The 24,173-nt window shown below is 45.0% G+C and overlaps 1 protein-coding gene across 1 annotated transcript in view; it reads left to right on the forward strand.

The window, feature by feature from the left end:
* The window catches only part of ZBTB7C (zinc finger and BTB domain containing 7C), a 317,379-nt gene that overhangs the window by 386 nt on the left and 292,820 nt on the right, over positions 1-24,173 (forward strand). The gene's annotated exons all lie outside the window — the stretch shown is intronic.

The following is a 24,173-nucleotide window of genomic DNA, read 5'->3' on the forward strand; positions in this document are numbered from 1 at the left end:
GCCCGCCGCTCTGTCCCGCCCGCGGGTGCGGAGCTGCTGCCCGCCAGGGGGATGCTGCCATGCGGGAGGAGGCTGGCGTGGTGATTTCAGGTCCTTGGGGGAGGGCGCTGGGCTGGCATTAGCGGAGAGGAACGGGAGGCAGGAGCTTGCTGCTGGGAGCAGGGGAGATGCAGGGTGGGTGGGTGGATGGGGGAGCCTTTGCAGAGCAATCAGACAGGTGGTTTCATTGGGAAGTTTTCCTGTAGTTTGCGTGGAAACCCCAGTTTCCCTAAGTCTGCCTGGCATTCGAAGGCGATTTCCTGCCCTGTCCTATTGGCGTTTATTTATTTAGCGAGGCTGTGGCCGAAGCTATGGTGCTTGCCCGCAGCTGGGCAGTGGCACAGCAGCGCCTTGGGCTGATGATGGCTAGTGGGAAGGTGGGGATGAAGTGCTGAGGAAGGGAGAGAGGACAAAGCGTTCAGCACGTCCGTGGGGTCCAAGGCACCCAACAGGCTGTAAACATTGGCAACTTATTACATTTTACAGCACAAGTTTAGAATTTGATCCATACTTGTTTTCAGTGCAGACGCCTTGATGGACACTTAAAATGTGTAGTGGCTGGTTAAGTGAAAAAAATACAGAACTAAGGAATTGCTTTAACCAGTCTCTCAGCTTAAACACCACACACTAAAGCAAATCCCACCTGCCCTTACCTATGCTGTTAATAACATCATCAATTTTAAAATCTGACTGGCTATTACTTTTTTAGTTAGTTCTACTTGTAGGAGCTTATGTTCTAGCATAGTCCTGTAATGTTTTGGTAGCAAACACTGGGAAAGAGGTGTGTGTATGTATGTTTAAACCGTATTTATACTGGGGTGTTTTTAAAAACATGGAAATATTTCTGTTGCTCTTAGCTTCTGTAAATTCTTGTTTTTACAAAACCTAATTTTTTTGCCAGATTTTGATCTTGTCACTTACTGTGTATCTTTAAAGCATCCACAATATTGATGCCACAGTTAGGACTAAAATGAAAAGATACATATTTTCTTTCTCTGCTTTGCTCCATAAGTTGATGTGAATGTTAAAAGAAACCCATCAAAACTTTGCTAATGCAATGTGCTTTTGTACTTACAACAAATGGAACAGGCTCTGACTGTAAATTCGTATCCAGGAGGGAAAAGCTGGGCTTGTGGTTAAGACACTGAATGTGACTCAGGAGGCTTAGGTTTAGTTCCCTGCTCTTCCTGTGTGACCTTGGACTTGCTTCATTTTCAGTGCCTCAGTTCCTTCTCTGAAAATGGGTTTAATAAATATTTCCTTACCTCTTGGGCATGCTGCAAAGATAAATCTATTATTTGTGAGGCACTCTGAGGAGGTTGTGTAATTAGATACAACTGAAACTGCATTTCCCTCTTATCCTTTATAGACAAAGAAATGTCATGGAATGGAAATCTTCCTAGGGAACTATAAGAGACCGTTGAAGTCTTTACATTCTTGTTTTGTTTGGGATCAAACTTGCAGTCATTGTTCATGGAGGTTAAGAACTTCTAGGTCAGTGATGAGAGCTGCCTTGAGACCTTCTGGAACAGAATACTGTGTCTGGGGAGTAGGGAGAAACTTGACACCTAGACTTTACTGTGCAAAAATTTACTCCTAAGCAAAGCCCTTTAGAAGGAAGTCTTGCCGTTTCAGTACTCCAGCGGGGATTGAGGAATGTGTCAGCCTCATGGATTTGTTTATTATTGGCACTGATGTTAACTCCAAAGTTTTGGACACCTTTCCGGATTCCTTTTTGCAGTAGTTTAGAAACTTGCAAATGAAGAAAGATGGGGTTACCCTTTCCCAGGGCTATTGTAGCTATAGCTTACGTTGTAGCTAACAACATGAAAATATAAAAGAATAATAATCCAACACATAAGTAAAACAACAGGAAACATTATTCTCACCTAAAGATTATCAAACTACATTGCAGACCCTGAATCACAGATAACAGAGAAGGCAGAGGACTCTTAGGATGTTATGGTGTCAATCTCCCAGCTGCCTGAAAGTACACCTTGCAGTATTCTTGAGTATTTTCCTGGGGATTCAGACAGCAAGGAAGGAAGCCAAAGACTGGATTCAAGCCAACTAGCTAGAAGATGCACCTTTTTTTAGCAGTGCAGGTAACTAACCATTGGAAGCAGGTTGTCAGAGCATGTGGTGTGTTCTGGATTTCTTGGGATCATTAAATCAAGACTGGAAGTCTTTCTGAAAGATACATTCTAGTTCAAGTAGACCTTATAGGCTAGATGCATAACATAGGCTGTGGAATTTCACCCAGTGATTCTTGTAAGTGGTCAGGTTAGATGATCACAGTGGTCCCTTGTAGCTTTAACTCTATGATGTTCTCTTCCTTCTCCCTCCCCCACCCCCAGCTCAATTTGCAGTCTTTATTGAGATGATACTCCTGCTGAAGCTGCTGGTAAGACTACTTAATTTAATAGCTCTTATGCTCAAGTAAATATAACGCTGAATGAGAATGTCTGTATCAGTTAATATAGCTTCCTATGAGCATCCTGTAACTTACAACATGTTCTTTTACTACTTGCAAATGACACTGTCTTCCTATTTTATGCCCTCCAATTTTGTGTTTATGGGGAGGTATCTCTCTTGCAGCAGATTGCTGCCATGAATTATCTATCACATTTCTCTTACTCATCCTCTCAGCACTAATTTCACAAACTCTCTTTGCAGTGGAGAGGGCCCAATCCTTCTCCCACTGAAACCCACTGCAAGAATACCTTGACTTCAGTGGGAACAGGACGGGTACCTCGTTTTGTTTATTGGTGGCTTCTCAAATTCTCTGCAGGCACAGCGGACTCATGGTAGAACTCCAGAGGTGCACCGCCCCTTAGTGCCCTGCCAAAATTATATTTTCTAAATGGGGTGCTCCTTCATTCCCCCTCTCTGCCCCTCTAGCTGGCCATCCCTGCATCCCCTTCCCTTGCAGGCACCAGTAACTTATGCCTGCAGGCCAAATGCTTTCTTCTGGTTGTGAGAGGGGAGGCTGAATCCATAGATCTGAATTGGGAGGCAGAGGGAGGGAGCAAAAGCTGCAGGATATTCCCCCTGAATAAGGACAAGCCTCTTTGTGGGAGCTTATGGGGCTCCAGCCAAATGGGTAAGGTGGGGACTAGGGATGTAAAAACCTGTTTAATCAGTTAACCTGTTAACCATTATGTTTAACCAATTAACTGACTAAGTGAGCTCCTGAGGACCCAGTAAGTCTGATGCATTCACATTCCTAGTGGAGACTGGCTGGAGCAAAAAGGAATAGGGATGTTAAATATCGGTTAATTGAATAGTCAAGTAATCTCATGAATTCTTATTGGTTACTCGACTATTCTATAGTCCCTGGGTGTGTGGCTAACAGCCAGTGCACTCCGGCCTCACTCCTGAAGAGCCCTCTGCCAATCCATGGGGTGCCAGATGGGAGCTGGTCCGTGAGGGGAGCCAGTTTAAAAACCAGCTCCCCTTGCAGATTGGCTACCTGTCACTCAGTGCTGCTGCCTCTTTATCAGAGGCAGCAGTACGGGGTGGCAGCAGCCCCTATCGAAGAGATGCCTGAGTGCCCAGACCTGGTCCGAGCCGGTACTGAGCTGGGCTGCTGTCCGTGCAGCTCCTAATACACTTCAAATGCAGAGCCACAGCAGGGGTAGGGCCTGGCCCCAGCATGAGCTAGGACTGAGAAGGGCTGCCTGCCTGTCTGCTAAAAAATTTACTGGTGGGGGGAGGGAAATGCACGTAGTCTATAGCATTAACCTATAAGCTTTTGCTTATCAGTTAATCAAGTACACTATTATATCCCTAAAAAGGAATAGAGGGGCAACTGCATGCCACTCTATTCTTCTCCCTCTTCAAGCTCCCAGGCCACACCTGGTGCTTGGTACAGGTACTAATGCAGTGGCTTACCTGAGATCTGCATGGGTCTAATTGCATTACCCACCAACTCAGACTGTCAGCAGGTGGGATTGAACCTGGGACCTTAGGGGCTAACACCATGAGCCTCTGCTGCATGAGCCGAAAGCCTCTTAGCAAATAGCATAGAGCAGCCTTTGCTTTCCCTGGCAGGTTCAGTGCCTGTGGGTTACATAATTAAGATTGCTGCCAGAACATCTTCTGCAGGGGACTGTCCTGGTGTCCATGGGGAAGTAAGGGAAGCTCCAACTGAGCCAAAGTCCATAGCTACATTTACCCAGGATGTTTAATGGAAAGTGCTCCTAGGCTATAAAATATTAAGTGACTAGAGCAGGGATACAGCTGTGGCTCATTACATGGCAGGACCCAGGATACAAACTTATTAGTTCCCTCTTGACCTGTAATTGGATCCATATGGGTGGAACGGCCAGAGGAGTGCTGCAGGGGCACCAGGGCCCTCCTGTTTAGATGTGAGTGCTGGATTGCGGACATGAATGGCAAATTCTTTGGGGCAGTAACTTTAGGTGACATCCTGGATTCACTGAAGTCAAAGAGAGTTTTGCTACTGACTTCAGTAAGGCCAGGATTTCACTCCTTGTCTCAGGTACTGGGTATACGTACAGCATCTAGCATCATGAGGCCCCTAATGGAATCTTTGAGCACTAGTGTAATACCAGTATCACTGTTTTACTAAAAAGAGGAAAGGATTGGCTGGGAAGTGAGGAAAAGACTGGAGTGGACTCCCGTTGGACAGTGAATGCACAGCCCTACTCTACCCTGGAAAGGAGTGGGGAATTTGGTGGGCAGTTTCCAGGGCTGCTGAGGAGGGACCTGGCCTTTGACAGGCCTGGTTGTGTTAGCAATGACCAGGATGGACAGGCAATGGTTAAAATAGATTGGAACAGGAGTGGGAACTCTTAGGCTGCATCTAGACTGGCATGATTTCGCTCAAATACTTTTGCGCAAAAGCATCCGTGCCAGTGTAGACGCTCTCTTGCACAAGAAAGCTCCAATGGCCATTTTAGCCATCAGGCTTTCTTGCGCAAGAAATTAACTTGCTTGTCTACACTGGCCCTCTTGCGCAAGAATACTTGTGCAAGAGGGCTTATCCCTGAGCGGGAGCATCAAAGTATTTGCACAAGAACCACTGATTTTGTACAGTACAAAGTCAGTATTCTTGTGCAAATACTTGCGGCCAGTGTAGGCAGGCAGCAACTGCTTTTGCACAAAATCTTGCCAGTCTAGACGCACCCTTAGTGCACCAGCCACTCAACTGGGGGAGCTGGGCAGAAGTTCAGCCTACACATGCCTGATGTTACCCCCAGGGGCAGATTTGCTCCCTTCTGGCATGCCGATGGGGGTGAGGGGAGGGCAAAGAGTGCAGCTACCCTAGGGCCCAGTGATTCTAAAGGACCTGGGGCTCCCGTTGGTGCCCAGAGCCCCAGGCTTTTTAAACTGCCGCTGAAGCGGCATGCTCTGACCAGCTCTACGGGCTATTGGTGGGAGTGCACCACACCCTGGGTAGTGCTGAGGCTGTGGGGGGTGGCTAGTACAGTGCACTTGCTGCCCCAGCTTCACCTCTTTTGCCCGACGGCCCGTCCTTCCAGGAGCTCATAGCTGCCCCTCCTTATATAGCGGCCTGGTTTCCCCCTTGCTCCCCGCTCGATTCCCCTTACTTTAACCTGCTGTATACTAAGAAATATTATTCTTTACTTTTGGCTTTACTATTAAGCCTGAAGAAAGAGGGGTTTTTTTTTAATGTAAATATTACAGGCCATACTATGCCATTGATTTTTTTTTTAAGTCAAACTCCCCACTGAAATCATTAAAGCTTAAAAATTGATGGTACAATATGGTCTTTTATTAGCAACATAACTTTTAATCAACACGAAAGGACAGAGTCTAAGCTCAGATTTGTGTTCCACATCTCTGCAATGCTCAGACAATGCCCCCTCCTCCGCACAGCTGCTCCATCTACCTGTCAACACTGCTTTACCAGGCTATTCTTTACGAAAACATAAAGAAGAGAATCAATTCTGTGAGGTTCCCTTTTCTAGTCTCCTCTTTGAAGGCCCTAGAATGTGGAGAAAGGGGTCTATGTATTGTTTTAAACCAAAAATAGTTAACGTTCACTGTAGTGGTGAGTTATTCGTTATGGCTCTCGCTGCTTGTGCAGAGACAGTTTCTGGAATGAACGAGCTTGCTATTTTAGTAACAGTAGCATTTTCCTCAAGGGAATCCCTCAGGGTTGGCCATTATCGTGTGGTACTGTAACTTGGAAAAACGATGGCTTAGTTTACCCTTAACAGGTAGATACAGGCAGTCCCCGGGTTACGTACAAGATAGGGACTGTAGGTTTGTTCTTAAGTTGAATCTGTATGTAAGTCGGAACTGGCGTCCAGATTCAGCCGCTGCTGAAACTGATCAGTTTCAACAGTGGCTGAATCTGGACGCCAGTTCTGACTTACATACAGATTCAACTTAAGAACCCCAGGCATCCCCAAGTCAGCTGCTGCTGAAACTGATCAGCGGCTGATTCCAGGAAGCCCGGGGCAGGGGCTTCCTGTAGTCAGCCACTGGTCATTTTCAGCAGCTGCTGACTAGGGGACACCTGGGGCAGAGCAGCTGGGGTGCTGCTGGGTTGGTCCAGTGGCACCCAGAGCGGCGCTACGGGACCAACCGGCAGCGCCCCAGCTGCTGTACCACAGGCGTCCGGAGCAAAGCCGCGGAGCACGGGGGCAGCGGGACAGCCCAGACGCGCTGTGGCTATCCTGCTGCCCTCGGGCTCCGTGGCTTTGCTCTGCTTTGCTCCCCGTCCCCCTGGTCTGCAGACCAGGGGGACGGGGAGCAAAGCGGCGGAACACGCGGGCAGCGGGACAGGCCAGACGCGCCGTGGCTATCCTGCTGCCCTCGGGCTCTGTGGCTTTGCTCTGCTCTGCTCCCCGTCCCCCAGGTCTGCAGACCAGGGGGAGGGGGAGCAGAGTAGAGCAGAGCGGCGGAACGCGCGGCCAGCTGACAGCCCAGACGCATCTGGGCTGTCAGCTGGCCGCGTGCTCCGCTCTGCCCCCCCCCCTGCAGATCAGGGGGAGGGGGAGCAGAGCGGAGCACAGCAGAGCGGCGGAACGCGCTGCCAGCTGACAGCCCAGACGCTTCTGGGCTGTCAGCTGGCCGCGTGCTCCGCTCTGCTCCCCCTCCCCCTGGTCTGCAGACCAGGGGGAGGGGGAGCGGAGCAGAGCGGAGCAGAGCAGAGCAGACGCGTCTGGGCTGTCAGCTGGCCTCGCGTTCCGCCCCGCCGCTTTGCTTCCTCTCCCTGGTCTGCTCGAGACCAGGGAGAGGAAGTGCCCCGTTCGTAACTGCGGATCCGACGTAAGTCGGATCCGCGTAACTCGGGGACTGCCTGTATATATTAGTGCCACTTCTCAGCTGAGATCATGAAGGTTGAGTGTTGTGAACTATTGTGATTTATTGAGTGCTGTGAGCCTGAAATGTATTTTTTTCTAATCTCATAATTTCTGAGGTGGAGAGATTGTAATCCTGAGAGTCACATAGCTGGTGGGTGACAGAGTGGGGATTAGAAATCATGAAGACCAGGTACTAATTTGCTGTGTGGCCTTGGCCAAGTCATTGCTACTTGCTGTCTCAGTTTCTTTAGCTGCAGAAAGTGTGTGTTGTTCATAGAATTGAGTTCCTGGCCCCCAGTGCTACAGTTACATTAGTGCTGCACAGTTTTCTTGTCCTACCACCTGAGATGGCTCATGAACCCCACTGTTTTCAGGGTTCCTATTCTTCTACCAAGGGGAGTGGTAGTGGAATACCTGCACCTTCAAATTTCTTACAGCTTCCTGCCCATCCCTGGTCTCCCCTAGCGGGCATAACAAAATCCACCCTCTTGAAGCAGCCATTCTCTCAAACCAGGGATTGCACGAGGGACTTGATCTCCCCACTTGGACAGAAGCGCTAGTTCCAGGCCTAACCTGCAGCTGGGGAAAATCTTGCTCCTCCCGGTGGACCATGGATGTGCTGCTGGAGCACTCGTCCCAAAGGAGAGTGCTGTTACTCTGAAGATAGCTGTTTCCAGGCTAGCCTCTGGGCTGTTTGGAACTGAAGATCACTAGTAGGACTAGATCATGCTCAGCACCCTTAACTCTCTCTCTTGTTGGTGGGAGCTGAGAGGGCTCAGCACTTCTCAGGATGAGAGTCTCGGTTTGCCATCTCTACAGAATTCCTGTCAATTCTTGTCCCTTTATTAGCATTTAGCCCTGAGCACAGGGGCTGATAATAACCAGTGTTCCCTCTCTTCTTTTTTCCATCCATGTGCAAAATAAATTTTGTTTTGTGCACTGAGTCATGTGTGGCTGTGCATCACCAGTAGAAACACATGCTGCTGGCCATGGGTGTTCTGCTAATCAGCTGGTAGGCATTTGAATCTCTCCTGGGTGGCCACCTGAGTGTTCAGTTTACAGGGAACACTGCTGATAATTCTGATCTGCCTGAGCCAAGCAGGACAACATGAGGTAAAGCATAATGGCTTTATGCACTGACTGTCAGCCAGAGGCCAGCTTGGCTCCTGGTGCTGCTTAAAGCAGAGGTTGCTTAGGAAGAATGTGGTGCCAATAAAGTAAATCTTGCTTACTCCTGTGAGTAACCCTTACTCATAATGGCTATGTCTACACTGCAGGCTTCTTGTGCAAGAACTTTTTGCACAATCCAAGAGCGCGTCCACACTGCCATGTGGTTTTTGCGCAAGAGCATCCATGGCAGTGTGGATGCGCTCTTGAGCAAGAAAGCTCTCATAGCCATTTTAGACATAGGGGTTTCTTGTTCAAGAAACCTCTGTTCCCGTCCACACTAGCCTTTTTGCGCAAGAGGTCTTGCGCAAAATGGCTTATTCCTTGTGGGGAGAGGAATAACAGTTGCACAAAAAGCCCTCTCTTCTGACGATCTACTGTAAACTTTCTTGCTCAAGAGCGGGCTTGTCATGCGGATGCTCTGCAAGTTTTTGCGCAAGAACGGCTGTTGTTGTGCAAGAAGCCTGCAGTATAGACTTAGCCAGAAAGGGGTCTGGGACTGCTTGGGGGAATAAGTATCTTTTCACAAGGCTAAGGCTTTCAGGATTGGGACCTATGTGAGAAATTCCTCCTTCAGAATGGACGAATGCACACAGCATAAAATCCGGGGGCTATTTCATTGGGGATAGTTACATGGCCTGACAATCTGTAATTATAGGAGAATACATCAAAGTGGGAAATAAGGTGTGACAATGAGGGTAATTAACCACTGGAAGAACTTACCAAGGGCAGCAGTGGATTCTCCAGCACTGTCAATTTTAAAATAAAAATTCGAGAAACAGGGATTGTATTGGGGGAGATCTCTGGTCTGTGTTTTGCAGGAGGTCAGGCTAGATCAGGATGGGCAATAATTTTCGTAAGGCGGCTGTTTAATGAATTTTGGTACCTGGTCGTGGGCCAGCTCCACCCTCCACCCCGGAAGGGGTAGAACCTGGGAAAGAGGGGGCAGGACTGGGGACTAGCCTCCCCCCAGTGTTGTCTGGGGCCCAAGGCTTTGAAGTAAAAACACAGTAAAGGGCTCACGACTACCGGCCTCACTGCTACCGCGTTGTCTGGCTGCTATTTAAAGGGCTTGCAGCTTCAGCCCCTGACAGAGTAGTGCCACAACCTTGAGCCATTTAAATAGGATCCTTCTGCCTGAGGCGCTGCCTGGAAATTTGGTGTTAATGGACAGCAGGATATAAACAGAAAGTGGCCAGATGCAGTCTGCCAGCCAGATCAAAGTGTTAGGCAGGCGGGATCCAGGCCTGGGCTAGATGATCACATTGCTCCTATTTGATCTTGGAATCTGAATCACACTCTTGTTACTGATGTAACCCCTCCTGTTGGCTAGCCCAGTGGGAGGTTATTCAGCATAGGGGAAGCTTGTGACTTCTTACACCACTGTGGGGGGAGGGCTAGGCCTGAGGCTGCTTGGTGTGCTCTGCGTTGTGTGTGTGTGTGTGTGAGTGCACCTCAGACCAGACCCACTCCAACAAATCACCAGGAACAGGCTTTATTCTGTAAAAAACATAGAACAGGAAAACAGTTCAGCAGCCCCCTTCTCTCAGCATGCAGCCTGTGTGCTGCTTCTAACACCGTCCTTGCTGAGACCCTGCTGGGGGCAGAGAGCACATCCTGGAAGGAACCAGGAAGTTCTCCCAACATGCCGCAGTTTGTAGTCCACAACTTGTAGTTCCCAGGGCTGCTGCTGAAACACACTGGACCTTGGGCTACACTGAAAATGGCAAAGCCATAAAGCAAAAATGGGTCTTGCATAAGCTAGGCCGTCTAGAAAACGAATGAAAAGTAGGGAGATGGCTTAATTGGAGTGACTGTCTCTTATCTGGGTGGTAGGTAAATCTCTTAATAGTGTTCCTGCACATTTTACAAACAGTAAGAAATACAAAATAAAGGTCCTGAAGTTGAGATTTTTTTTTATCATGACATATTTAGGACTGCTAGTTCTATAGCCATAGCACCGGGGTGAGTGACAAAGGAGTGATTAACTTTACAGGCCTGCAAACACACATCTTTATTCACTAATCAGCATGGAAAGAGGTCAGAAAGAGATTTTCAAAAAAACATAACATAAGAACGGCCATACGGGGTCAGATCAAAGGTGCATCTAGCCCAGAATCCTGTCTGCCAACAGTGGCCAATGCCAGATGTCTCAGAGGGAGTGAACAGAACAGGTCATCATCAATGGATCCCAGTCCTGTTGTCCATTTCCAGCCTTGGAAACAGCGGCTAGGGACGCCATTCCTACCCAGCCTGGCTAATAGCCATTGATCGACCTAACTTCCATGAATATATATTGACTTTGAATGGGAGATGGGCACTTAAATTCTTTAGGTGACCATGGAAATCGGATTCTGTCATAAGGAAATGACAGAATGAATTCTCCAAGCACTTGTCACTGCTCTGTACCCGGAAAGTTACATGATTTCCTGCCCACTCTTCAGATTCTTGCTGCAAACAAAGTTTCTTAGCTGTAGTTATAATAAGCCAGAGATTTTACATGTCTTGTCTAAAATCTGCTGACAAAGGAACATTTGAAGATAAAGCGAAACTGAGAATTTTAGAAATGAGGCCGAAGACCATAATCACTTTCAGCTACTTTTAAAGTTTCAACGCCCACATTTGAAAACATGGCTGCCTACAGTTAAGCACCTAAATCCAGATTCAGGCTTCTAAATAAAAGTGGCCTGATTTCTTTTCCTAGGTGCTAAGCACTCCCAGCTCCTAAGGAACCCAGTGAGAACGGTGGGTGCTCACACCTTTGAAAATCAGGCCATTTACATTTAGGTGCCTACACGTGGCTTTCAAAGCCTAAAGTTAAGCACCTACATTTGATATTTTTGTTTCGTGTATCCTCTTTTCCTGCCAGACCTTTGTCACATTCGCAGTGTCACCATTCTCCAGCACCTGTCATTTAGATGAGGTTCACCGGTACAGACGTTTAGTGATGTACCAGGTGCATTCAACTAGAAGCACCTACAGCCATTGTTTTATTCTGTGGTTGCACAGCGGCTGGCACAACTGAATCCTGACCCATGACTGTAGCTCCCAGGTGCTAGGGTAATACAACAATCAATAATAATAATACTTTATTGCAGTAAAATGGTCAGCTCTACTCTAGCTTACTTCACATGGGTTCTATGAGCCTTCATTAGTCATTGTGAAGTATTTGGGATGCTCAGGTATACCATGCTATGTGCATGAAAAATATTATGGAAATAATCCAGGAAGAAAGCAAAGCCTTTTAAAGGCCTGGTCCAAGACCCACTGAAATCCATGGAAGGATACCTATTGCCTTTGGTAGGTGTTGGATTACTTTGGATGTTTACACTGTAAAACCCAACCCCCTTAAAAAAATACTTGTGGCAAAGAGTCTCAGAACCTGGGCCTGTGGACTTGGGCTTTCAGGGTTTGTTGTTATGGTGCTAAAAATAGTTGTGTAGCTCTTGCTGCTCCAGCTGGAGCATGGGCTCTGAAACCTGTCAAGGAGGGTGGGTCTCAGATCTTGAACTCTAGCCCAAGAGGGAATCTCTCTCTCTTTGCCGCTGTATTTAGCAGGCACAGCATGAGCCTCAATCTGTTGACCAGGCCCTGAGACTCACTCTCACAGGTATGGTGGGGTTTGTCTGGTTTTGGTTTTGCAGTGTAGATGTGTCTTACCTTCAATGTGAACATTACCAGGCAATGGGAAGGAGGAAAACCCTTTGATCATTAGGAAGTTACAGCATTATGGACTGGCATGTGTGATTCCATGACAGAGTGCTAGGCAAAAGCATCTGAACCAGCACTCTACTCACTACAGCTAAATTAGTTACTCCAGAGCCGACCTTGTTATGAAGAGCTGTGCCTAATTGATAGGCTGGGAGAGCTAAAAAGACCTTTAGGGGATGATATAAAAGGCATAGGAAGGAAATGGGATGGGAGAAAACTGAGAGATTACTCATCTCTGCTTACTTCAGGAGTGAAAGACTTCCTAGCTATGCTGGGTCCCTGGACAAGGGGTGTGGGTAGCTCTGGGGTCCTGGAAGGGGCGGGGCAGAGCCAGGGTAGCCAGCCCTGACTGAGGCGCATTGCCCTGCCCCCCAGCCCTTAGAGCCACCATAGTGGTGGTGGTGGCAGCGGCCGGAGCCCCAGACCCTTTAGAATTGCTGGCCCTGGGGGCTAATGCTCCCTTTGCACCCTTTTGTTGGCAGGCCTAGGTGTACGGCTGTAAGTATAAGGCTGCATAGTGTACAAGGGTTCTGGAAACCAGTGTAGTCAAATAAATTGCACAGGGTGTTTTACCAGCAAAAAGGTCTCTGAGGTGCTTGTGAACACGAGCAGGGGCAGGAGCGAGCAGGCCCTGCCACACGCTGCTATAATGCATTGTTTGTTTTTTCATTGATTTGTTTTAAATTAAATCACACTAACTCTCCTAACAAAATAAAGAATTGGCCTTAGCCTGCATTCTTTCCATAAATGCCACTCCTACTGAAGGCGCTGGGAATTCAGCATGCTTTTGGACAACAAGACCCAGTCAGTGTATTTCAGTTCTTTGTACTGTACTTCCACAGTGCTTACTATTTGAGAATCTCAAAGTGCTTTGCAAGCATTAGGTATCGAGCCAGATCTCCTGATTTATCCTGAGTCTTGCAACATTTTCTGGGTTTTCATATTAATGGGAATATGAAAATTTCAGCTTTTTTTTTTTTTAAATTTTGTATCCTATAAAGAAAATCTTGAAAACATCACCCTAATGCATCTCAAAGGTATACAAAATACAAGGTGGAAAGATCATATCCTATTAACATTTCTTAGTTTTCTTAAGTTAATTTCATTATTGTTGGATGCTTGCGTTTAGCAATACTGCATTAGTAAACTGCAATCATAACTCTTTCAGGCATTATGATAGCCATTTTATAGACTGGGAAGACCTGGATACAATGGTGTTAAAAGGGCTTCATTTAGTGAGGTGCTGAATGTCCTCAACATCTCACTTAGGGTAGAAAATCTTAGTACTTGAATTTAAATGCCTAAATATGGATTTAGACACCTAAATACAAGTGGCTAGAGTCTCAAAACTACTTATGTGTAGGTACCAAAATGTGGATGTAGGAGTCTAACTTCTGGCTCATGTATTTTTTAAATTTTCCCTGAAGTGATTTGCCTAGGCAGGGTATCGAAGAGCTAGAAATGGAAGCCACACCACAGGACACCCCAGCCTATGTTTTTACCACTAGACCACTCTTTGCCAGTTAGAACTTGTCTGCATTTTAAATGATACAACAGCACAGCTTTGCTGCTGCAATGCATCATTTTAGATACTGCCTATGCCAAAAGCAGGGATTCTCTTGTCATTCATTGTAGGGGTAATCTACCTTCCTGAGAGGCAGAAGCTAGTTTGATGGGAGAATTCTTCTATCAGCTAAGCACAATCTATATGGGACTTAGGTTGGTTTATCTACACCACTCAGGGGTGGGTTTTTTTCACACCCTCCAGTGACATAACTATGCCAATCCAATATTCTAAAGGAGACCAGGCCTGAATGAAGAGTTGCTGTTCTCCTCTCCCATAAACACAAATGAAGACCAACCTCACACATATTATTTTCTCCAGGAAAGATTCTTGTAAGCTACTATTTTAGGTACCTTGTTTGTTTGTTTGTTTGTTTGTTTTTCAAACGAGATAAGTTTTCATTGTGTTTGTAAAGCTCTGGGGTTTCCTTTCGCCTCCCCGTCCTGGATGGCCACAGACTCTGGCTATAAAAAAGGGAAGGTTCCATCCAGGAAGTATTAGAATATAAAAGGAAATATTTCAGTTCTCTAATGAATGAAGCTTGGCAAGTTTAGAGAGGATATGGAGAGAAAGGGGAGGGAGGAGTGGCAGGTGTGTTTGGAGGGAAGGGCGTGCCATCAAATGTATTTTAAGCTCTGGAAGTTGAGTGCCACTGATTTTACCGCACTTTGCAGAAAAAAGATTTGGTTGTTTTATTTTTTTTTAATCTCCTTGTGACACACTTTAAGAAACACTAGTCATTCTTTTAACTTGTATCAACTCATTACATTAATTAGAGCTTAGTTTGTCTCTTGTGCTTTTTCAAGGGCGAGGCCCAAGATTTATGGAACAAAGGGCTCTTGCCTTAGAGAACACAAGTTTGCATTTTTGTAGGCAGTAGTGTTTGTGGGAAATACGCTAATTTGTAAAGCTGCCCGCTTCCTCTGCTGGATCATGGGGAAGTGGCTACAAAAGACCTACAAAGGGAGACTTCAAAGAGCAAGATGAAATGTGGAGCTCAGCTGGAGAGGGGAGGTTTGGGGTTCAGGAACTGCTGCTAGTGAAGATGATGAGAAAACTCCAAGGGAGCAGGATTTTGACCCGACCGCTTTTGTTAAAGAAAAACTGTATAGAGGAAGCCAAATGGAGTTCAGGATGCTCAGCACCTTGCAAACCCAGGCCCAAAGAAATAGGGAACCAGCCTGTTTTTTCTTGGAGTAGGAGAATTGCTTCAGGTGTTTAACTCTTTAATGTTCCAGATCTGCAATGAGGCACTTTGATGCCCATCTAAACAGACAAAAACCGAACCCGAAGGGGGGATGTGGCCAATATGGAAATAAGCAGGACTTTGGGGAGAGATTCTCTAGTGTGCAGAAAGCAATTCTCCGCATGGGTATATAGCAGGAGAGCCTCTTTTTCAGTGACCAGGTTTGCAGAGCATCTTACAGAAGGTGGACTTATATTCTTGTATTGTGCTTGTCATGATGCTGGAGCTGTTACAACACACACTTTCTGTGTGCTGGTACAATGACGAAGTACAAACATCCCAATGTTACAAGACTTTGGGGCAGTCTGACTCACCACTCAACCAGTGGTACAAGTATCCTTAGGGGTACTCGAGAGAAGTATGTCAACACAACTGAAATTTGGAGACAACTGAATTTTTACAGCACTTTATCATTTTTTCATTTTTTACACCCAAAAATTTCGTCACCTGCCCAGCTACGATTAAGTTGTTTACAAAAATGTGTTGTAATGGTAGAAAAAAATTGTGCCTGAAAACTCTAGGTACTGGGGATACTTATTTTTTTTTTTTTTTTTGAAAAAGCGGTACTTTATATAAAAAAAAAAAGAGGTTGAGAAACACTGTACTAGTGGACACAGCACTGATTTTATGAATCATCTGAAAGTTTTCACCTTCTGCAGCATAGTGACCCCTGCAGGGGCATTGGCTTTCTGGGAGCCTGTGTGGACTGGTGCTGTATTATGTATGGGGTAGTGTCATTTGGTACTGAATCATAGGGTAAAATGCTGCCTTCTGAACTGCCATCACCACTTCCTGCAACTCTTGGGGTTTCCCCATACAGCTGCACATCTGATTTACCTCTGCTTAGCTTGTGCAGCACTCTTGCAGCCTCCATAGTATGTCTGATTAGTTGTCTTGTAAACAGGGCAACTGTGCAGTTTGAAACAGCCCTTAGCAGCCAGTCTAACCTACATACAGTATGTGGGAGGGTATGTGATTGTATTTAATGCCCGGTTCACTTAGGGCAAGTCTATACTAGAAACACTACAGCACCACTGTGGAACTGTAATGTAGACACACAGTGGTGGAAGGAGGTTCTTCCATCACTGTAGTAAATCCACCTCTCTAAGGGTATGTCTAGACTACAGGCTTTTGTCGACAGAAGTTTTGTTGACAGATACTGTCAGTAAAGCTTCTGTTAACAAAGAGCGTCTAGACTACATCCAGTTCTGTCAACAAAGCAAGCCCCTTTGTCGACATGACAGTGTAGACGCAAAGGACAGTGTATATGCAATAATGCCTTCTGCCGACAGACCTCTGTCGACAAAAGGCGTTATTCCTCGTAGAATGAGGTTTACAGCAGTCGACAAAACTGTTGAGTTCTGTCAATGTTATGTCAACAGAACTCAGCGGCAGTGTAGACGCAGGCATAGTTTTGTCGACAAAAGTCCACTTTTGTTGACAAAACCCTGTAGTCTAGACACACCCTAAGAGGCAATAGCTATGTTGATGGGGAAATGTGACTGGTTTCTGCACTGGGGTGTAGGTTGGCTTAATTATATTTTATATGGTGCGAAAATGTTCACCTTAAATTTGCATTTCCTTTTTTATGGCTATTTGATTGTAGTATTTTCTAGCCCAATGTATTAATTTTTATTTTACACTTGCACTTCGATATGGAGGGAAGGGAGACAGCTAAGTGTGAATGCATAACTTCTGGGGTTAAACATTAACGGTGTTCTACTCTAGAAGCAGTTGTAGGAATATTGGGTGGATTCTTGTTCTGTAAACCATTCATAGTGTGATTTGGGATCTCTTGCTGTATAAGTCCAAATTACTTGGTTCTGCTTTCAAATACAAGCTGCTGCGTAATCACATAAGGAAGTAGTGATTCTCCCCCCATTATGTTATAATAGCCTCATAAAGATACAGACAGACTTGATGGTATTAATGGGGATCATGTGATCAGTTGCATATCCTTACAGAGAAGGTTAAAAGAGTTAATTTATAACTCTTATAAAACAACCTGATCAAAAAGGCCAGGAAAGAGAAGACTATTTTGTGTGGGTTTTTTTCATTGTATATTTTTTTTACATGGGCTGGCTTGATGATAAACACAAGATTAAAATGAAAACCCCAAAGTAAAAATAAACAAGGGTGGGCAGGAACACAGTGACCTCAAATAGACCATAAATGGGCTTGAGGTTAAAGTCCCAAAGGGCCTGAGACACGAAAGTCTGTAACTGTTTACAGTTTCAGGATTATATTTCCTCTCTTGGCTTCCAGAAGCCAGTCTCTGTGACATAAAGAAAAAACATTCTGTATATTCATTGTCACTTTTAAACATGCTGATTGTCAATGAAATAGAGAAGAAGAGAAACATGACTGATGATAGTCACTTAAGTTGCTCAGTAGGGATTTGTAGCTGTGTTGGCATTATTACTGCAGTGTTGTCTGCCAGCATGCTGTAGTTGCGAGCTGTCAGCCTTTCCATTATAAATCGCTGTTTTCAGATGTTCAGAACCCGATGGCAAATTTTCTCTCCAGGCTGAAATCTCGTAGAGGAGGCCTCAGTCTGCTATCAGATTTCAAATAAAAAAGGATGGGTCATTTTTAAGTTATATAAATACAAAAGTCAAAGGACTTCGTACATCCTGCTAGTATTTCTCAAGTGAATTGACTCAGATCAGTGGTGACTAGTGAACAGGATTTAAACCAGTGTCATGGATTTTGCTGCTCTTGGTTTTTTATACTTCTTTTAAATGAAACTTTTCAGGCAGGCAACCCCTTCTCAGCAAATGCATTGAAAAGTAGTGAGCTGTGAGATGGTACTTAATTTTCATTCCATTTTCATTCCTCATTTTAACTAGTAACTCCATTTCTTTAGAGATTTTTTTTACTATCATATTTCAAATTTTGGGTCTGTAACTTGTATGTAGAAACCAGATTTTGAATGCTGTTTAAATAATTATTAGCAAAAATGATCAGGAATGCAGTTACCTTAAGAATCAAAGCCAGTAACCATTTAGGCCATCAGAGGAGAGAAATCACATGCAAACTCAATCGTCCCCATCCCCAGAGCTGCCAGATTATGCATAATCTAGCAAATAAAAATCTTTAAAGGATTTCTCAGAGGAAGAAGCATTTAGATCCTCTTTCAGATTTTCAACAGCAACTACCTTAAGCTTCTACAATTTTTCTAGTGTTCTTATCTTAAGTAAACAAAACAAAAAATAAACCCCAAATCCACCCCTCAAACAGTCTAAAATAACCCAGGGGTATGTCTACGCTACAAGATAAGGTTGAATTAAGATACACAACTTCAGCTACGTTAATTACTGCAGGAAGTAACACTGCAGGAAGCTGAAGGGAGAACAGTCTCCCTTTAATTTCCCTTATTCCTTGTGGAAGCAGAACTACTGGCATCAGTCGGAATGCTCCTCGCAGTTCAGATTAGTGTGTCTTCACTAGACCTGATCATTCAAACCCTGGAAGATCAACAGTGGCAGTTTTGATCTTCTATGTAATACAGACATACCCCAAGAGATTAAATGTGAGAAAGTATGTTCTTGTGATAAGTGACTGGGCTGGGAGATGTAGGTTCAAACTGCAACTCTGCCAGAGTTTCCATATGTGATTTGGGCAAGTTATTTAGGGTAACATGTTCAAAATGTCTACATGATTTAGAAACCACAAAACTTTAACCCTTAATTTTTATGGGTCTCAATTCCTCATCTGCAAAGTGGGGATAATCTTATTTCCTCTCTTATACCCTTTGTCTGTCTTTCTAATTCATATTTTAAGCTCTTTGGGGCAGAGACCCTATCCATATGTATGCAGAATTCCCAGCACAATGGGGCCCTCTGCTCATTTGTGAAATACTGTATGGGTATGTCTACACTGCATCCCTAGTTCGGACTAGGGATGCAAATGGAGACGACCGAAGTAGTTAACGAAGTGGGGATTTAAATATCCCGTGCTCCATTAACATGATCTCACCGGCGCGCTAGTTCGAATCACGGCTGATTCGAACCAGGAAGTGCGTGCCGGGACGCGTTAGTTCGGACTAAAGCCCTTAGTCCGAACTAATGTTACTCCTCGTTTTTTGACGTACCCTATGCTACAGTGATATTGTTAATAGCAATAGTAATAGCTGGGGAAAATATGCTTCTTAAGCCCCAATCTTAGAGAATTCTACTTGAAAAAAAATGTAATGGTCTTGACTTGTTGCTTCGGTGAGATCCAGGTGGAAATGTGTATGTCTTCCCTAGTAAAATACCAGTTTTTTTATTCTACTACTGCTGTCAACAAAAGGAAAAGTAGAGAAATTAAATCCAAATCTCCGCAGAATATTTTTCATTCATATCCATTTGAGGGAACCAAAGGGTTATATTCTTTGTAACCTCATGAATGGTTCAACTTTAAAATCAAGTAGCAGCCTCCGTGCATTTCATCTGGAGTTTCTTCAGAGCCCCATGCTCAGTATAAATACCTGATCCTGCAGTTTCTATGAAAAACAGCCATTGAATATAGTGGGAGTTTGAGCAAGGGCCACAGATAAGGACACTGCATTTGCATCATATATTCTTTTGTTCTTTTAGTTAGAACCACGCTATTGTAACTGGGTACAAACAACAGCATTTTACACATGTAGGCCCTGATCCTGCTATCTGATCTGCCTTCACAGACCCCATGTCCCTGCCTGCTCAGAGACCTACTGAACTGAGTGGGACTCTCTTGGGGTCAGCTCTCAGGAGTGTGGCTATAGGTACTTGATTTTAGTGTGCTACTGCAAAATACATAGGGCCAGAGTCTCTGCTGGTGTAAATTGATGTAGCTCTGTTGACTTCAGAAGAGTTATGCAAATTTACACCAGCTAAGGATTCTAGCCCACAAATACTGTCATTTGCAGTAATAATTAATTTTGGATGCAAGTATTTGTGGGAGCAGAACTGTGCCGGCAAGAGAGAGAGCTGAGCTTTTGGAGCCAGACTGTCAAGGCTTCACCAATCACAGTTGGCACTAGATCTTCCCAAAGTGCTCAGCAGCTTTGCAACACTAATATTCAGTTTTCTAAACAGCTGTGCACTCCACATCTGGATCTCTTTTGACAATCTGGCCATTTCCAGCAGTGCCTAAAAGGGAGCCGAGCTCTTCTGAAAATCTGGTCACTTGGAGCGCAGCAGCAAAGGCCTAGCTACCAACTGCTGCTTCAGCTGCGTGCATAATGATTTTTGCTAACTCAGGCGTTTAATTCCTCGCAACCAAAACAGCCCAACAAATGTATGGTGTTGAAAACCATACCCGCTTCCTCTAGGCAATCTCATAATTGAGTACATTGGGTTGCTTTCTTTCCTTAAGCCATACCCGTGGCAGTTAACGTGATAGGAATGGTGTTTATCATATTACCCCCACTTGAAGTGGAGGCGTTGCTGTGAAACAAGACGGAACCTTAAACAACGTTTGCATTAATGGTTTTCATCCTCGTAACCAAGCTGAACTGAGGTCTGGTTGGCATTGGGGACTTCTGCTATTTTAAAGCAATGCATAAAGCTTGTGCTGAGCACCATGCAGTATCATTCGTTATTTCTTCCTTCCCTTGTGCATGCCATTCAATGGGCAACTGCAGAATGTTACCAGAATAGCCAGACCATATGTTCAGATGTCGCTTTCCTTGGCTATTACCAGGCAGTTTGGATGAAGAATTTGTTCCTGGGAGTTGTGGCCCAATGGCAAAAGCACATATTTATTTAAAAGAAAAAGCAGAGAAGGAAGTTAAAGTAACCTTCCAGTCTTGAACTAGTTTCCTGTGTTATGCGTTTTTTTGAAAGAATTGGCAGAGCACGCCAGGGGAAATCTGCTGTAACTTTCCATTCTTGTTGCCCATTGTCCTGCCCGTGGATACAAGATAAAGGGAACTTGGGATGAGGTAGGGGTTAGGGTGGGGAACTGTTGGTAGAAATATGGGGAGATAATACTTCTATTAACCCCCTGAGGCTTATCCTACAACACTGTCCAGTTATGGGCAGGTATATCTCATGTGTGTCACACACACCATTTGTTTTTCAGGTTTGTACATTTTTAAATGAGGATTATTTAGGTTGAAATTAATTCATTTGCCTTCTCAAGACATCGTACTCCCATGAGCAGCAGGGAGCCTAATACCATGGTGCTCCATGAAGGAGATACGAAACTGAGAAGAGATGGCTACTATGACCTTCATTGTATGCACCAAACAAACCACAACCCTTCCTTTCCTTCCTTTCTCCTAGGCCAGAGAACCTTTGTGGCAAGCAGAGGTGACTCCTCTAGCTGGCCAGGATATGAAATAACTTACCTCTTTGGGAGTCACTTGCTGACCTTGGGCCACATGTTATGTCTCTTCTGGGCTTTCCCTCATGGGGCTTTGGCAATGGCAGGCACTTTGTCTGCCTGCACCTACTGATGTCCTGAGATCCGGCTGGAATTTTGAGCTCCTACAAGGAGAGGAACATCCATCTCTACATAGCTCCCTTGGCTCTTCCCTGCCTCCTTGGGAATGATGGAACCATGCAGGGAGCAGTAACTTGTAGGCCAGTTTTCACTTAGAGCTGTTTACACCTGAGAAGAGTGTACCACAAAAGAACAGTTGTTTCATGTCTCTTTCCCGTACTCTCTAACGGTATGTCTACACTACCACCCTAGTTCGGACTAGGATGGTTAACGTAGGCATTTGAACTTGCAAATGAAGCCCAGGATTTGAATTTCCTTGGCTTCTTGCAAATGAAGCCCAGGATTTGAATTTCCCGGGCTTCATTTGCATGTTGCCGGGCGCCACCATTTTTAAATGTCCGCTAGTTCAGACTCCGTGACCGCGGCTACACGCGGCACGAACTAGATAGTTCGGATTAGGCTTCCTATTCTGAACTACCGTTACTCCTCGTGGAACTTGAAGGAATAAGGGATCTTCCGGAAAAGGGTTTATTTTCCGCAAGATCCCGTCTAGACTGGCACTTTTCTCCGGCAAAACCCCGAGCCGGAAAAAAGTGGCAGCCATGTTCATGAAAATGCCGCGGGGGATATTTAAATCCCCCGCAGCATTTGCAATTCTGAAGTGTCTCATTAGCATCCCTTTTCCGGAAAAGGGTGCCAATGTAGACACAGCCATGGAGTCTGTGGGGGGCTTTTTCTGAGGCCAGGTTTACACTGCACCTGGAAGGTTGAGGTAAGGAACGCAGTTCCAGCTACGTAAAATACATAGCTGGAGTCAGCTTACCTTAAGCCAAACTTGGCACCGTCTCCACAGAGAATGATCAACTGGAGCAAATGCTTCCCTTATTCCTCACCATTGTGAGGAATACCTGCACCGACTGGAACTGCCCTCAGTGTTTAATTTAGCGGATCTTAACTAGACCCACTAAATCGAATGCCAGAAAACCGATATCCAGTGCAGTAAGTATAGACATGGACTGAGTAAGGGCTGTAAAATCAGGGCTAGAGAGGGAAGTAAGAACAAGGTTGCTACCTGTCCAGAGTCAATGGGGATGTTGTGTCTGTTTCTGACAATGATGGAGCACACAAATACACTCACTATAAACAAGTACATAAGAACATAAGAATGGCTGTTCTGGGTCAGACCAAAGGTCCATCTAGCTCAGTAGCCTATCTGCCGACAGTGGCCAATGCCAGGTGCCCCGTAGGGGGTGGACCGAAGACAATGATCAAGCGATTTGTCTCGTGCCATCCATCTCCTGCCTCTTACAAACAGAGGCCAGGGACACCATTCCTACCCCCTACCTAACCTCCATGAATTTATCTAGCTTCTTTTTAAACTCTCTTATAGTTCTAGCCTTCACAGCCTCCTCTGGCAAGGAGTTCCACAATAGTTCCACAGTTATTGCAAGGAGTAGCAATAACTCTTTGCATTTCTAGAGCATCATTCAGTTGAGTGTTCCTAAACTCTTCCCAAATATCCGTTAAGTCTGCTGGAACAGTTTACCAAGGGATGTGGTGGAGCCTTCATCATATGATCTCTTTTAAATCAAAATCACATTTTTCTAAAAAAAATACAACTAGCTCAGTGACAAGATATCGGCTCAATGCAGGAATCACTACATGAAGTTCTCTGGCATATATTCTGTACCCTATGAAACAGAAAAATATGTGTTGCCCATCTTACAGATGAAAACCAGGACACAGAGGGCATGGGATTTTTCCAAGGCTACAAAGTGGTCAGGTCTTCAGGCTAGGAACAGAACCTAGAAATAATTCCTTAATCAAACCAATCAAATAATTTATCTTAATAAAAATAATCTTTCCTTGACAGTCATGGGTTTGAATTTACTGAAAATGCATGCCTGTATTAGCCAACTGCATGCCCATTCATAATAACTGCATATGCAGATTAGGTGCCCAATTTGCATTTATTCTGCATATGCATTGCACGATTTATCCTGATACATACAAACACTCTGTGATATCAGCAGTCACCAAAAAAGAGGAAAAAAATGGTTCTCCTGAATTCTGAAACATGTTGACCTACTGAAACACACAGGGATGAAAATGAGCCCATTTCTCCATAGGATTTGCACAGCCATTCACTTCCTCCCCATGGAGTAACTCATATATAACTGATGACCCGTAGGGAGAACTGTGACACTCATGAGAGATCCCCAAATGTTTCTCATTATTTAGGGAATGCTGGTCATCTTGTATTACGATATATAAAAGGGAGTCTGGAGGGAGAACAGAAGAGGCTCCTCTGAGTCTGTTAAGTGGTCACTAGCTCTTTTAATTTATGCTCAGAATAAGCACTGGAAACGGCATAGGTCATGCATGGTTCATCCTGGCCTTTTTTGTTTGTCCAAAGGAGCAGCAGTTATGCAAGTTTTACTTTTTATATGCTCCAGGACTCTTAGTTATTGATTTACTCTTGAGAGTTTACACTAGGTGTAGACTATAATTCTCTGTTATCATTTGCAGATCGTTGCATTCTGAGGCTTTTCTTTTGTAGGAGTCAGGGCTGCTCAAATGGGCTTTAAAATATTCCCCTGCCTTCTAAGTACCTACTGCACTTCCATTTGTATGGAATAATGGACGGGGTAGTGCTCAACAGTGATGTTTTGACTGGGCCACGGTTGGGTTGTGCAGGTTGTCCCAAACAACGCCATTAAACCCTTTCTGCCAG

This window comes from Pelodiscus sinensis, chromosome 6 (assembly GCF_052426305.1).
Source record: "Pelodiscus sinensis isolate ZL-2025 chromosome 6, ASM5242630v1, whole genome shotgun sequence".
Classification (NCBI taxonomy): domain Eukaryota; kingdom Metazoa; phylum Chordata; order Testudines; family Trionychidae; genus Pelodiscus; species Pelodiscus sinensis.